Source organism: Erythrolamprus reginae, chromosome 3, assembly GCF_031021105.1.
Source record: "Erythrolamprus reginae isolate rEryReg1 chromosome 3, rEryReg1.hap1, whole genome shotgun sequence".
NCBI lineage: Eukaryota > Metazoa > Chordata > Lepidosauria > Squamata > Dipsadidae > Erythrolamprus > Erythrolamprus reginae.
Window position 1 is genome coordinate 234,355,637 of NC_091952.1, and position 14,240 is coordinate 234,369,876.

Genomic DNA, 14,240 nt, shown 5'->3' on the forward strand with positions numbered 1-14,240 from the left:
ACAAAAGCCAATTGAAATGTGGTATATTTGCCAAGTACATAGGTTATGTTTGATCCAAATGGGAAAATATTACATTTCTCACATTTTAAGATATTCACTGAATTTGGGGAAAGTGGTGTTCCCACTTATGCATTAAGCTATTATTTGTTTAAGCATGATTTATTAACTAAGTTAGAATTGGCTGGTAACTCACAAATTAGAAAACAGAGGTAGTCCTCAAGTTAAGACCAACAAGGAAGCCAGTTGTTAAGTGAATTTTGCCTCATTTTACAATCTTTTTCCCCCAGCGATTAATCACTGCAGTTGTTAAGTTAGTAACACAATTGTTAAGTGAATCATGTTCCCCATTGAATTTAACTGCCATTTACTGCCATTTGGGTAATTTCATCCATCATCTTGTTTTCATAATCCTCAGATTGCCCTGGAGGCCCAAATCTAATGACAGAACCCTCTTTAATTTGCAGGCAAACCCAGAGAGTCTCCAGCTCTTTATATGTATTTTGAATTAGTGTTGCTTTTAGACTTCCCTTGACATAAATGGCTACTCCACCTCCCCTTTTCTCTACTCTATCCTTCCTGGAACATACGAACATAATAAGAGCCATGCTGAATCAGGCCAAAGCCCATCGAGTCTAGTATTCTGTGTCACACTGTGGCCCACCAATTGTCCTTGGGGATCTTGAGCAGAAAGAGAAGGCAAGACCCTCCCTTTCCCCTGACCCCCAACCAATAGTACTCAAGGGAATCCTGCCTGCCTCAACCAACATAGAGGCGGCACATGGACATCCATTTCAATAACCACCGATACACTTGGCATCCATGAATCTGTCTAATCCTGCCTTGAAGCTATCAAGGCTGACAGCTGTCACAACCTCTTTAAGAGTAGTAGATGCTTGGAACAAACTTCCAGTAGACGTGGTCAGTAAATCAACAGTAACTGAATTTAAACATGCCTGGGATAAACATATATCCATCCTAAGATAAAATACAAGAAATAGTATAAGGTCAGACTAGATGGACCATGAGGTCTTTTTCTGTCATCAATCTTCTATGTTTCTATGTTAACTGTCAGAAGGTCAGAAAACAAAGGTCCCCTCCTGGAAACTGCAACTATCCTAAATATGCCAAGTGTCCAATTTTGATCACATGATCATGGTATGCTGCAATGATTGTAAGTATGAAAAAATGGTTCTAAGTCATATTTTTTCAATGCCACTGTAATTTCAAAGGGTCACTAAATAAACTGAGAACTATCTGCATTTGGAGGGATAGGGACACATCTTGGTGATATACCTTTCTGGAAAGTTGGGTGAGAATTTATTTTCTTTTTTAAGGGTAGGATTTTTTTCCTCCAAATTATTGTGCCAAAATGTTGTAATGGCAGGGAATCGAACACAAGGCTATGGGGCAGAGGTGGGTTCCTTCCTGTTTGGACTGGTTCTATAGAACAGTAGTAACTTGGTTGTCTGGTTCGCTGGAACCAGCAGTGACTCAGGCCTGCCATGCTCCCGAGTTGGTTCTCCCAGTGGCGCCATAGGTGTTGCCATCTTGATTTTTTAAAATACTACACACTGAGCAACACTGAGTGAATCAACAGTAATCTAGAACCCACCTCTGCCTGAAAGCTGGACTGAGCCCTGCCCATGGCCTTTGACCTAACAGTGAAGGACCAGTCCACAGTGCCTCTGCCATGAAAATGGAGGTTGGGAGGCATGTGTGTGGCTCTTTGGAGTTCCATTTTCACTGGCAGATGTTTGCAGGAGGCCATCGAAGCTGAAAATGGAGTTGGGGGCCCCTTTTTCACTGGCAGAGTGCTCCGGACACCATATTTTCCTGACATGTGTGAAGTTGAGCTGGCCGCACCCACCCCAACCCCCTCAAGGTCAAACGCAAACCCTGAAACTGAGTTTGACATCCCTGTTATATGGTGTTCCTGGGGGGCTGTGCATTGCCATCTCAGAAAATTCACAGTCCCAAAATAAACAGATTATTATTTGGGGATCCCTACTCTGTAACAAGGAAGAGCTGATTATTCATTTCAAATCATCTGAGAGTGGAAGAAAGATGACACCATCTCTTTACGTATTCAGACTTTCAAGATAGATAATAGATAAGTAATTGATTGATGAAGAGAATTGAAGAACTATTGTCTACTTTTTCTGTTATCTTCATTCAAAATCAGCAACACAATTATTGAAGTTCTAAGCATGAATTGAAAAAGGTTAAATTGATTCAATAAATGAGAAAAATGACAGATAATGATGTTTATGGATATGTTGCTCTTTCTTTTTCAGTAAGTTGCCAGTAATATTGAATTAGTGTTGAATACATGCAACTAATTCCTTATTGTTCAGGAAAAATCCATTAATTACTTTTAGCAGAAAATAAAGCCTAACCCTATAGTTCCATAATGATAATAAATTATGTTTTTAGCATTCCTTTCCTACAAGTCTTCAGACTTACTAAGGATCTAAACCTCAAAAATGTTCCTTAGAACTACCAGATGTTTTTCTAGAAAACTAATCAAATTATTATTTAAAACATACTTGTTATTATTTCCAATGATGGGATTAATATAATTTCTTACTTTGCATTAAAGTTCTTTAAAAGAATTTGCACAAAACATTTCATCTTTAGGTATGCTGGCAATATAACAGGACAAGACATTCCTTATTTATTAAAATAATTTATATTCTGAATTTTTACAATCAAAATGACTTGCAATAAAATATGAAACTTCCACTTAGAAAAGAGTATAACATACAAGTTCAATTTGGCAGTTCAAATCTCACCAGGCTCAAGACTGATACAGTCTTCCATCCTTCCAATGTAAGTAAAATGAGGACCCAATTTTTGGGGGGAAATATGCCAACTCTGTTAGAGACAGCTGTAAAGCACTGCAAAGTGGTATATAAATAGTGTTGGGCGAACCGAACCCGCACAACTCGGGTCCGTATCGAATATTGTGGTGTTCAGCATGCCAGACCTGAACCCGAATTTTTTAAAAAAATTCGTTCTTCGGTTCGGCGTTCATGCCAAACTCCACGAAAGCCACCGCCCGGCTGTCATCTGCTGAGAAGAGGAGGAGATGCTGGGCGCCGGTGGCGGCAGAGGAAGGAGAACACCGGGGTGCTGTCAGCCAGTCGGTAGGCTGGGAGGGAGGCACAAAAGGAGCTGGGGAATCCCATGAAGAGATTCCAGGAGCGGAGCTTTGACATCATGTATACCGGCAGGTTGCTAAGGACGTCAAGGTGATCACTTCCTGGATTCCAAGAGAAGTGATTGTTTGGGGGAGGGAGAAAATGTTACTTTTAATTATGTGAACATATTCAGAGTTGGTTTTCACCAGCCTGGGCAAATATCATATATCCAAATGAAACTATTATTTGAGGAATCTACCTGCCTTAGACTTATGTTTGCTGTGGGTGTACTTGGAACCCTGAATGTTCCCGCAAATGTGTCATAGTCAGTGTTGGCTTAGTGTGTTAAACTAACCATTATGATTATGAAACACTGGATAATTTCATGTTACATATGAACCAGGCCACTAGGGGTCATTCAACAAGCCACAATTAAAAGCAATCATAGTTTAGCATCCTGAATAGTTCTAGTCATATAAAAACAGTTAATAAACCAAGGAAGGGGGAGTTATTAATCTCCTTTATTGTGTTAATAACCCATTCATTCCTTCTGCATTATCACAAATCACTTCTGAATCTCCTCCAGTTTTGACATGGTGGATGAAATAAGACTAACCGTGTGAGATGCTTTCACTTACAAGATTTACAAGCTTGATTATTTCAGGCACAGCGGGATGTGCTTCTAAATTGTAATCTGGCTTAAATGAAATGCCCTGAAACAAGGGGAAGATAATTAGTATCGGATATCCGATCTAATTAGTAAGGAAGCCTTGCACTCCACAGCCTTATTCCAATAGGAGTCAATAAAATAGGATCCTTCTTAAGTGAGGTGGCTAAAATGGAAATGCATGAAAGCAACTTGTAGGGCTTGGTTTCGGGTATTTGAAGTAATTAGCAAGGTAAGCTTGAGGCATGAAGTCTGGTTAAGGGGAAAAAATCAATAATATAGAAGTGGTTAAGAAGAAAATCGATATAGAACTACACAGTGCTTCTCTGGAAATCTCAGGCCCTAGAAACATTTTGGCTGCAATGCTTCATGCCCCAAGAAATCTGACAAATAATAAAATATTAACGGCACATTTTTCTCTTAATCGCAGGCACTGGCCCAGTCTTACCTGCATACTGTCATTCCATCATCTCTTGTCCAACCCTAACCCTAACACTAACACATCTTTGGTCAGCATACCTAATGCTGATCCTAATTTTTTTTTAAAGTTCTCAAAAGTGCTTTGAAAACAGTTAAAACAGTCAAAATAAAATCAATTCCAGCTCAGATTTTATTTATTTATTTATTATTATTATTATTATTATTATTATTATTATTATTATTATTATTATTATTAAAAAATCAAACAAGTAAAATGGTTTCAATACTATTTTAAGATTCAATGGTAGAAAGAATGTTCTTTCTGCGCCAGCTCAGGAAGCTCAAACTGCCCAAGGAGCTGCTGATACAGTTCTACAGAGGAATCATTGAGTCTGTCATCTGCACCTCTATAACTGTCTGGTTTGGTGCTGCAACCCAACAGGACCGACAAAGACTTCAGAGGATAATCAGAGCTGCAGAAAAAACAATTGCTGCCAACCTGCCTTCCATTGAGGACCTGTATACTGCACGAGTCAAAAAGAGGGCGGGGAAAATATTTACTGACCCCTCACATCCTGGATACAAATTGTTTCAACTCCTACCCTCAAAACATTGCTAAAGAGCACTGCACACCAAGACAACTAGACACAAGAACAGTTTTTTTCCTAACGCCATCACTCTACTGAACAAATAATTCCCTCAACACTGTCAGACTTTCTACTAAATCTGCACTTCTATTATACTAGTTTTTCTCATCATTCCTATCACCCATTTCCTCCCATGTTGACTGTATGACTGTAACTTGTTGCTTATATCCTAAGATTTTTATTAATATTGCTTCTTCATTGCTTATTTGACCCCTATGACAATCATTGTTGTACGACATGATTCTTGACAAATGTATATTTTATTTTATGTACGCTGAGAGCATATGCACCAAGACAAATTCCTTGTGTGTCCAATCACACTTGGCCAATAAAAATTCTATTCTATTCAATTCTATATAGAATGCTGTAATTTGTAGAGACCATCAAAGAGGTGAGACAAAGCGGTGCAGAGGGATTTTGAAGTTTCAGGAATCAACTGAATTTAAATAACATAACCTTTTTTTTCTAAGCAATTTCTACAAAGAAGAGTGAGTCAACTTATTCTCCAACACATTGGAAGGCAGAACAATGAATGGAAATTAATCAAGGAGTAGATACTTCACCAGAAGAGCCCTTCACTCCTCCGCTCCTAATAGAATACCATATGAAACTAGACTTACAATCTTGAAAGTTTAGAACTACAATGCCTCAAACATGATCTAAGCATAGCCCATAAGATTATATGCTACAATATCCTTGCTGTCAACGACTACTTCAGCTTCTACCACAACAATACATGACCACACAACAGATTCAAACTTAATATTAACTGCTCCAAACTTGACTGCAAAAATTACGACTTCAGTAATCGAGTTGTCAAAGCATAGAACTCTTTACCAGACTCTGTGGTGTCTTCCCCCAACCCCCAAAATTTTGCCCTTAGACTATCCACGGTCAACCTCTCCAGATTCCTAAGAGGTCCATAAGGGGCATGCATAAGTGCACCAGTGTGCCTTCCGTTCCCTGTCCTAATGTCTCTCTTATGTTTATGTTTATGAATTCTAGTATTCCCAATGATAGAAACATAGAAACATAGAAACATAGAATTCTGACGGCAGAAAAAGACCTCAGGGTCCATCTAGTCTGCCCTTATACTATTTTCTGTATTTTATCTTAGGATGGATATATGTTTATCCCAGGCATGTTTAAATTCAGTTACTGTGGATTTATCTACCTCATCTGCTGGAAGTTTGTTCCAAGTATCTACTACTCTTTCAGTAGAATAATATTTTCTCATGTTGCTGTTGATCTTTCCCCCAACTAACTTCAGATTGTGTCCCCTTGTTCTTGTGTTCACTTTCCTATTAAAAACACTTCCCTCCTGGACCTTATTTAACCCTTTAATATATTTAAATGTTTCGATCATGTCCCCCCTTTTCCTTCTGTCCTCCAGACTATACAGATTGAGTTCATTAAGTCTTTCCTGATACGTTTTATGCTTAAGACCTTCCACCATTCTTGTAGCCCGTCTTTGGACCCGTTCAATTTTGTCAATATCTTTTTGTAGGTGAGGTCTCCAGAACTGAACACAGTATTCCAAATGTGGTCTCACCAGCATTCTATATAGTGGGATCATAATCTCCCTCTTCCTGCTTGTTATACCTCTAGCTATGCAGCCAAGCATCCTACTTGCTTTCCCTACCGCCTGACTGCACTGTTCACCCATTTTGAGACTGTCAGAAATCACTACCCCTAAATCCTTTTCTTTTGAAGTGTTTGCCAACACTGAACTGCCAATACAATACTCAGATTGAGGATTCCTTTTCCCCAAGTGCATTATTTTACATTTGGAAACATTAAACTGCAGTTTCCATTGCTTAGACCATTTATCTAGTAAAGCTAAATCATTTACCATATTACAGATGCCTCCAGGAATATCAACCCTAATGCACACTTTAGAGTCATCGGCAAATAGGCAAACCTTCCCTACCAAACCTTCCCCTATGTCACTCACAAATATATTAAAAAGAATAGGACCCAGAACAGACCCTTGTGGCACACCGCTTGTCACCTGACTCTGCTCAGAATACTCGCCATTAACAATAACTCTCTGATGTCTACGCTTCAGCCAGCTGCAAATCCATTGAACTATCCAGGGATTAAGTCCAATCTTCACTAATTTATCTATCAGCTCTTTATGTGGAACCGTATCAAAGGCTTTGCTGAAGTCCAGGTAGGCAATATCCACGGCACCACCTTCATCCAACACCTTTGTGACATAGTCAAAGAAATCAATGAGATTAGTCTGACATGATTTGCCTTCAGTAAAGCCATGCTGATTTGGGTCCAATAAGTTATTGTTTTTTAGGTGCTGATTTATCCTCTTTTTGAGTGATTATTGATTATTCCTTCCATATTATTCCTAATGTCCTATCTCCCATTTTTCTATTACTATATTTTACTATGATTATATCCTCTGAAACGTACATTATGTATTTGACAAAATAAATAAATAAAATAAAATAATCTAGAACTAAGGGGGGGGGAACAATCAGTGGAACAACTTGCCTCCAGAAGTTACGAATGCTCCAACATTGGAAGTTTTTAAGAAGAGATTGGACAACCATTTGTCTGAAATCATATAGGGTTTGTGCCTGAGCAGGGGGTTGAATTAAAAGACCTCCAAATCCCTAACAATACTGTTATTCTGTATTTAAAAAAAATAAATCTGAAATTCAGTCTAAATGATATATTTGAAAGTGAGCTGGTTTTTACATCAATTGATTCAAGAGTTCTAAACAGTAATGGGTTATAAACCTGTTTGCTACTTGTTGGTGCGTGCATATGTGACACTTCTGTGCATGTGTAGAAGCATCCCAACTAGGCATGGGGAAACTGATGTACCCTTAGTTGTTCCTATTTATGTATGGTTTGTCTGGTTGCATGATTGTTTTTTATAAGGGTTTTTAAATTGTTTTTAATATTGGATTTGTATATTATGTACAGTGATCTCTTGATTAGCGCGGGGGTTACGTTCCAAGACCTCCCGCGCTAACCGATTTCCGCGTTATACTGGATGCGGAAGTAAAAACCACCATCTGCGCATGTGCGCCATTTTTTCATGGCCGCACATGCGCAGATGGTGGAGTTTGCGTGTGGGCGGCGGGGAAGACCAAGGGAAGGTTCCTTCAGCCGCCCAACAGCTGATCTGCTCCGCAGCGCGGAAGCAGCGAGGAGCCGAAGATGGGGTTTCCCCGTTGCCGCGCTGCGGAGCGGATCAGGTGTTGGGCGGCTGAAGGAACCTTCCCTTGGTCTTCCCGCCGCCCAGGCAAAGGGGAAACCCCAAGATCACTTCGCCTCCTTCGCTGCAATACGGCAAGCGGCAAGCCATCTTGGGGTTTCCCCTTTGCCTGGGAGGCGCTGGGGCCATGCGGAGCCGCTCATCTAGGGGGGCATGGACCGGCAAGGTGCCCTCCGCTCTCTCTCTTTCTCTCCCTGTTACCGGTGTGGTATAAGAGAGAGAAAGAAAGAGAAAGGAGGGCGACTTGCCAGTCCACGCCCCCCTGGATGAGCGGCCCCGCATGGCCCCAGCGCCGGACTCCGTTGCCGAACGCCGAAACCGGAAGGGGCGAGGTGGGGGGGGAGAACGGGAGGCTCAGCATTCCGTCAGTCGCAGCGCTGGCTGTCAACTTTTCTTTTTAGCACTGGGGAGGCAAGTCAGCTCCTGCCCAGTTTTAAAAAGAAAAGTTGACAGCCAGCGCTGCGGCTGACGGAATGCTGAGCTTCCCGTTCTCTCTCCGCCCCCTCGCCCCTTCGCCCCCCTGTGTTCCTAGGAGAAGTGCTGGTGAGGAGCAGAAGGTCTGTCTTGCCTCAATCCCCAGCACTTCTCCTAGGAACACAGGGAGGCGAAGGAGCAAGGGGGGGGAGAGAAAACGGGAGGCTCAGGAAGGGAGCTCGGGAAGGAGCCCACGGTCAGTCGGCTGCGGGCGGGAGGAAGGCGATTATTCCGCTGCCGCCAGCATGGCCTGGCTGGCAGCGGAAGATGTAACGGAGCCCACGGGGGATTCGCCTTCCTCCCACCCGCAGCCGAGACTGATCGTGGGCTCCTTCGCAACCTCGGAGAGCTTCCTGGTTTTCGTGAGCTTTCATGCCCTGGAAGCTCTCCGAGGTTGCGAAGGAGCCCACGATCAGTCTCGGCTGCGGGTGGGAGGAAGGCGAATCCCCCGTGGGCTCCGTTACATCTTCCGCTGCCAGCCAGGCCATGCTGGCGGCAGCGGAATAATCGCCTTCCTCCCGCCCGCAGCCGACTGACCGTGGGCTCCTTCCCGAGCTCCCTTCCTGAGCCTCCCGTTTTCTCTCCCCCCCCTCGCCCCTTCGCCTCCCTGTGTTCCTAGGAGAAGTGCTGGGGATTGAGGCAAGACAGACCTTCTGCTCCTCACCAGCACTTCTCCTAGGAACACAGGGGGGCGAAGGGGCGAGGGGGCGGAGAGAGAACGGGAAGCTCAGCATTCCGTCAGCCGCAGCGCTGGCTGTCAACTTTTCTTTTTAAAACTGGGCAGGAGCTGACTTGCCTCCCCAGTGCTAAAAAGAAAAGTTGACAGCCAGCGCTGCGACTGACGGAATGCTGAGCCTCCCATTCTCCCCCCCCCCACCTCGCCCCTTCCGGTTTCGGCATTCGGCAACGGAGTCCGGCGCTGGGGCCATGCGGGGCCGCTCATCCAGGGGGGCGTGGACTGGCAAGTCGCCCTCCTTTCTCTTTCTTTCTCTCTCTTATACCACACCGGTAACAGGGAGAGAAAGAGAGAGAGCGGAGGGCACCTTGCCGGTCCACGTTCCCTGCCGGCCCGATTGAGCGGCCGGCGGTCTCCATTCAGGGAACAGAATGGAGCCTTCCGCGGCGGGGCTGGTAAGGGGGGGAGCCGAGGGGGGAGCCGAGCCCAGCCCCGTGGCATTCACTTTCCTCCCGCCCGCAGTTGACGTCCACCCCCTCCTCGGTGTCCCCGGCACCCAGCGTCCCCACGCCGCCTCCACCTCCCGGTAATGCGCCCGACCTCTGCCTCTCTCTTTCTCTCTCATATACCACGCCGGCAACAGGGAGAGAAAGAGAGAGAGAACTAGCGTGGACTTATTTTTTATTTTTTAATATTTTATTTTTTTAATTAATATTTTTTGAAAAACCGTGTTGCAGCGTTTCGCGCTAATCGAGACCGTGCTAATCGAGGGATCACTGTATTGTTGTTGTGAGCCGCCCTGAGTCTTTAGAGAGGGGCAGCATACAAATCTAATAAATTATTATTATTATTATTATTATTAATAATAATAATAATAATAATAATAATAATAATAATAATAATAATAATATATTATTTATGGTTAGCTCTGGCCCAGCTCTTGCCCCAAGGACTATGGATGTGGGGGAGACCTGTTTTGCCCCCGGTGGAATCTGATGATGAAGACTCCTTTGACCAAGAAGACATGAGTGACAGGGAGGAGGAGAGTGTGGCAGACAGCTCAGAAGGAGATCAATTATCTAGCTCCTCCTTGGATTCAGAACAAGAGTTAATGATACAGCCACGCATGAGGAGAGCGATGCATAGGCAACAACAACTGAGAGATTATTATCAAAGAAAATGAGGCCACCTGTGGTTGGGTGGGGCTGTGGTAATTAGTGAGGCTGCTAAAAATAGCAGCCTGTGGGTTTGGTCATTGTGGAGGATTATCTGATCGTTGTGTTTTGTGACTGCTTTACTCACTTTGACCTTTTGTGTGCTGATTTTCCCCCGCTTTGAAACTAAACCAGAGCAAAGTGTGTTTCACTTTGTGAAAGAAGAAGGACTGTGAATTGCCTCACAGCTGCAAGCTAAGTATCACAGAACTGATAAGGGACTTGTACAAATTACCAGTTTGTTTGGAGACAAATGCTCTTTGCTATACCAAAAGAGGGCTTAGATTAAGTGAATTTTCATTATAAAGAACATTGTTTTGAATTTTCAAAGGTTTGTGTGTCTGAAATTTGTACCTGTGAATTTTTGGGAGGAGTCTACCAGAGAGCCTGACAGAACTATTATTATTATGATTATGATTATTATTGTTGTTGTTGTTGTTGTTATTATTATTATTATCCTGGGTGGGTGGGTGGAGCCATCCACCACTGGCACTACCAGTTTTTAGGACTGGGCCAAACCAAGAGCAACCCACCACTGGTTCTAAAGCAAATCAAACTCAAGCATTAGAAGTTTGAATCCATTTTAACTTGTTCTGTCCAACTATGTGACTCCACTGACATTTTAAATGAATAACCTCTCTACAGCATCTGCATTATTGTATTATTCTGCATCTGGACATATCACAAGTTCTGACATTCTCCATATTACAGTAAATGTCTCTTTAGAGGGAAAATTAGAGACCATAAAAGATAGGCACTCTTGAAAAAATGCTAGTTTTCCATAAGCAAGGAATTTATAAGAGAGAAGTGGCAACATACACAATTCTCCATCTGTTTTATGATAGCAATCTTTTAGAAATGCGTATCACAAACTTCCACACGATCCTATGCATATTCATGCAGAAATCCCACAGCATTTAGCTGGCTTTGCTGCCTGTTAAATGTGCAGAAGATTGGATCCTTAGTCCTCATGTTTGCAAATTGAATCAATTTATTTACAGATTGTCGTTGTTCACCAATTTGTTTTTATGGCCCCTGCATTTCGCAAGCTATAACAGTATCAATATTGAACAAGCATGAATCCTGGCATCTTCTGAGAAACATTTCTTAACATTTGTACAGAGGAAAAGAAGTAGTTAAGTTAATGAAATTAATGGAAAAAAAACATAGTGCTCCTGTTTTATTTGGACATTTTAAAATGGATACTGAATTCCATACGAATGTATTTTATGCAGTCCTGTGTTTCTCAAAATATGACATTGTAATTTTAAACCATTCCTATTCAGGAAAACCTTACAATCTTACAAGAAGAAATAAATTATAAATGGCCTCCACACTCAATCTGATGGGAGAGGGGGGATTGCCTTGAAAAATAGATTTCGAACTATGATTTTCAGTCCTAATTAAGAATTTATTTTAAGAGTCTCTCAGCCAGTGTATACGATATTAGAATGAACAGCCGCTTAATATTAGTCAGAGTAATTTAGTTGCGTTATTCATGAGAAAAGTACACCTATTGCTGGATATAGATAAATATACGTCCCCTGGGGATTTAATTGCAAAATGAATTGTTGTTGTAAACTGGACTGCTGTAAAATAGAGAGTGAGAAATTTGTAGTGTTATTCATACAATGGATATTTATTTTGAATGAAATATTCATTACAGTATGGGTAGAAGGGTAGAATTCTGGATCAGGAATTGAATATTTTCTACATTAAATGTGAAAAATATCCACAATACTATACTAAACTTAAGATATGCCTAATAATGTAGCATCCTAACCCAATCTCCATCTGTCTGTCTGTCTGTCCTTCCGTCCGTCCGTCCATCCATCCATCCATCCATCCATCCATCCATCTCTATATATCTATCTGTCTGTCTGTCTGTCTGTCTGTATCTATCTATCTATCTATCTATCTATCTATCTATCTATCTATCTATCTCTATCTAACTCTCTCTTTCTTTCTTTCTTTCTCTCTTTCTCTCTCTCTTTCTCTATCTCTATCTATCTATCTATCTATCTATCTATCTAGTTATCTCTATCTATCTATCTATCTATCTATCTATCTATCTATCTACCTACCTACCTACCTACCTACTATTCATCCATCCATCATTCCATATTTTGGATATTCAGCCTCACTCAGAAGTTCTTCTTTCATGCATTATTCAAGCATGTGATATGAACACTTTAGACTCAAAGACCGTCTGGGGTTAGAACTGAGTGAGCAAATCCTGACCAGAGTAATAGCAACCATACCCGGGCCATTGTGAAATGTATTCCACATTGTTACTATACCCACTGATATCACACGGGATAGAAATGATGACTGAAGAACATGGGCAAAATCAGTATTAACAGTGAAACTTTGTAGCTTCTCAATCATATCCTGAATTCTGATACTTGAAGGATAGCAAGCTTCCTCTATCATGATATTAGGTCAATGAATGAGGCCTCAATTCATCTTGATAGAAAATCTTAACTTGGGCAACATAAAAGCAGAACAAATCTGGTTACTTTGTAAGTTAGCAATCCTTGTAATATGCTGGGAGCCACCGCCTAAGCAGGAAATACATTGTATAAAAAATAGCTTGGTATAATTGCCAAAGGATTGTTCTGACACCAGACGTTTTGAACAAATCAGCCCAGTATTATTTTTCACTTTTTATAGATAACTATTATCTACCTATTATCTAGAAACCCTGACTGCTCTTTAGATATCTTTGATATGCCAATGAATGGAGATTTCCTGCCAATGGCCAGTGTTTATATAAATCTAAGTCAAATAGTTTCAGAATGCTAAAAAAACCTGTGCTAATTTGGTAAATAAATCTATGTACAAAACATAATACATGCTGCTATTAATAGCTTTTCATCTTAGTTCCAGTAAAATTCTATTGGACTTAATAGTGGCAAAAGTCTCTCCCGGCAAAAGTATTTCAGGATTGCCAAATATGTTTTATCTATCTATCTATCTATCTATCTATCTATCTATCTATCTATCTATCTATCTATTAGTTGGACTTGTATGCCGCCCCTCTCCGAAGACTCGGGGCGGCTCACAACAAGTAAAACAGTCACAACAATCCAATTAATTAAAATATTTAACGATTTAAGAAAACCCCGTGTAATAGCAAACACACACACGAACATACCATATATAAATTTAACGTGCCCAGGGGAGATGTTTAGTTTCCCCATGCCTGACGGCAAAGGTGGGTCTTAAGGAGTTTTCGGAAGGCAGGAAGAGTAGGGGCAGTTCTAATCTCCGGGGGGAGTTGGTTCCAGAGAGCCGGTGATGAATTCTCTCTTTCCAAATCTAATATAAGATGACATACAATACCCTGAAATTCACAAAGTACTCCCAGTTCCCTGAAAGGGATGAATAGATAGACAGACAATGACAAAGAACGATGATAGTTATTAGATGTCTTACTACTCCACTTTAGGAATTTTTTTATATTAAGAAAGCTTTACATTTCACCAATCCTTATGATGATAATGTACCTATTATTGAAAAATGAGACTTCAGAATATGAAACCTCTCCACAAAGTAGCAAAGTACAGAATAAGTAATGAGAAGTTTCAGAAATTTATTGAGTAGATCAACTGAAGTTCTCATTTAGAAGTTAAACTTTGTGTAAGCTTAGAATGCTTCAGGCGCTAGGAAAATTTCAAGGTCTGTAGGAGGAAACAAATTATTATGTTATTTTTCTCAACTTCAATATTTTTTTTCCATTTTTAGGCTTTTCAGATGAG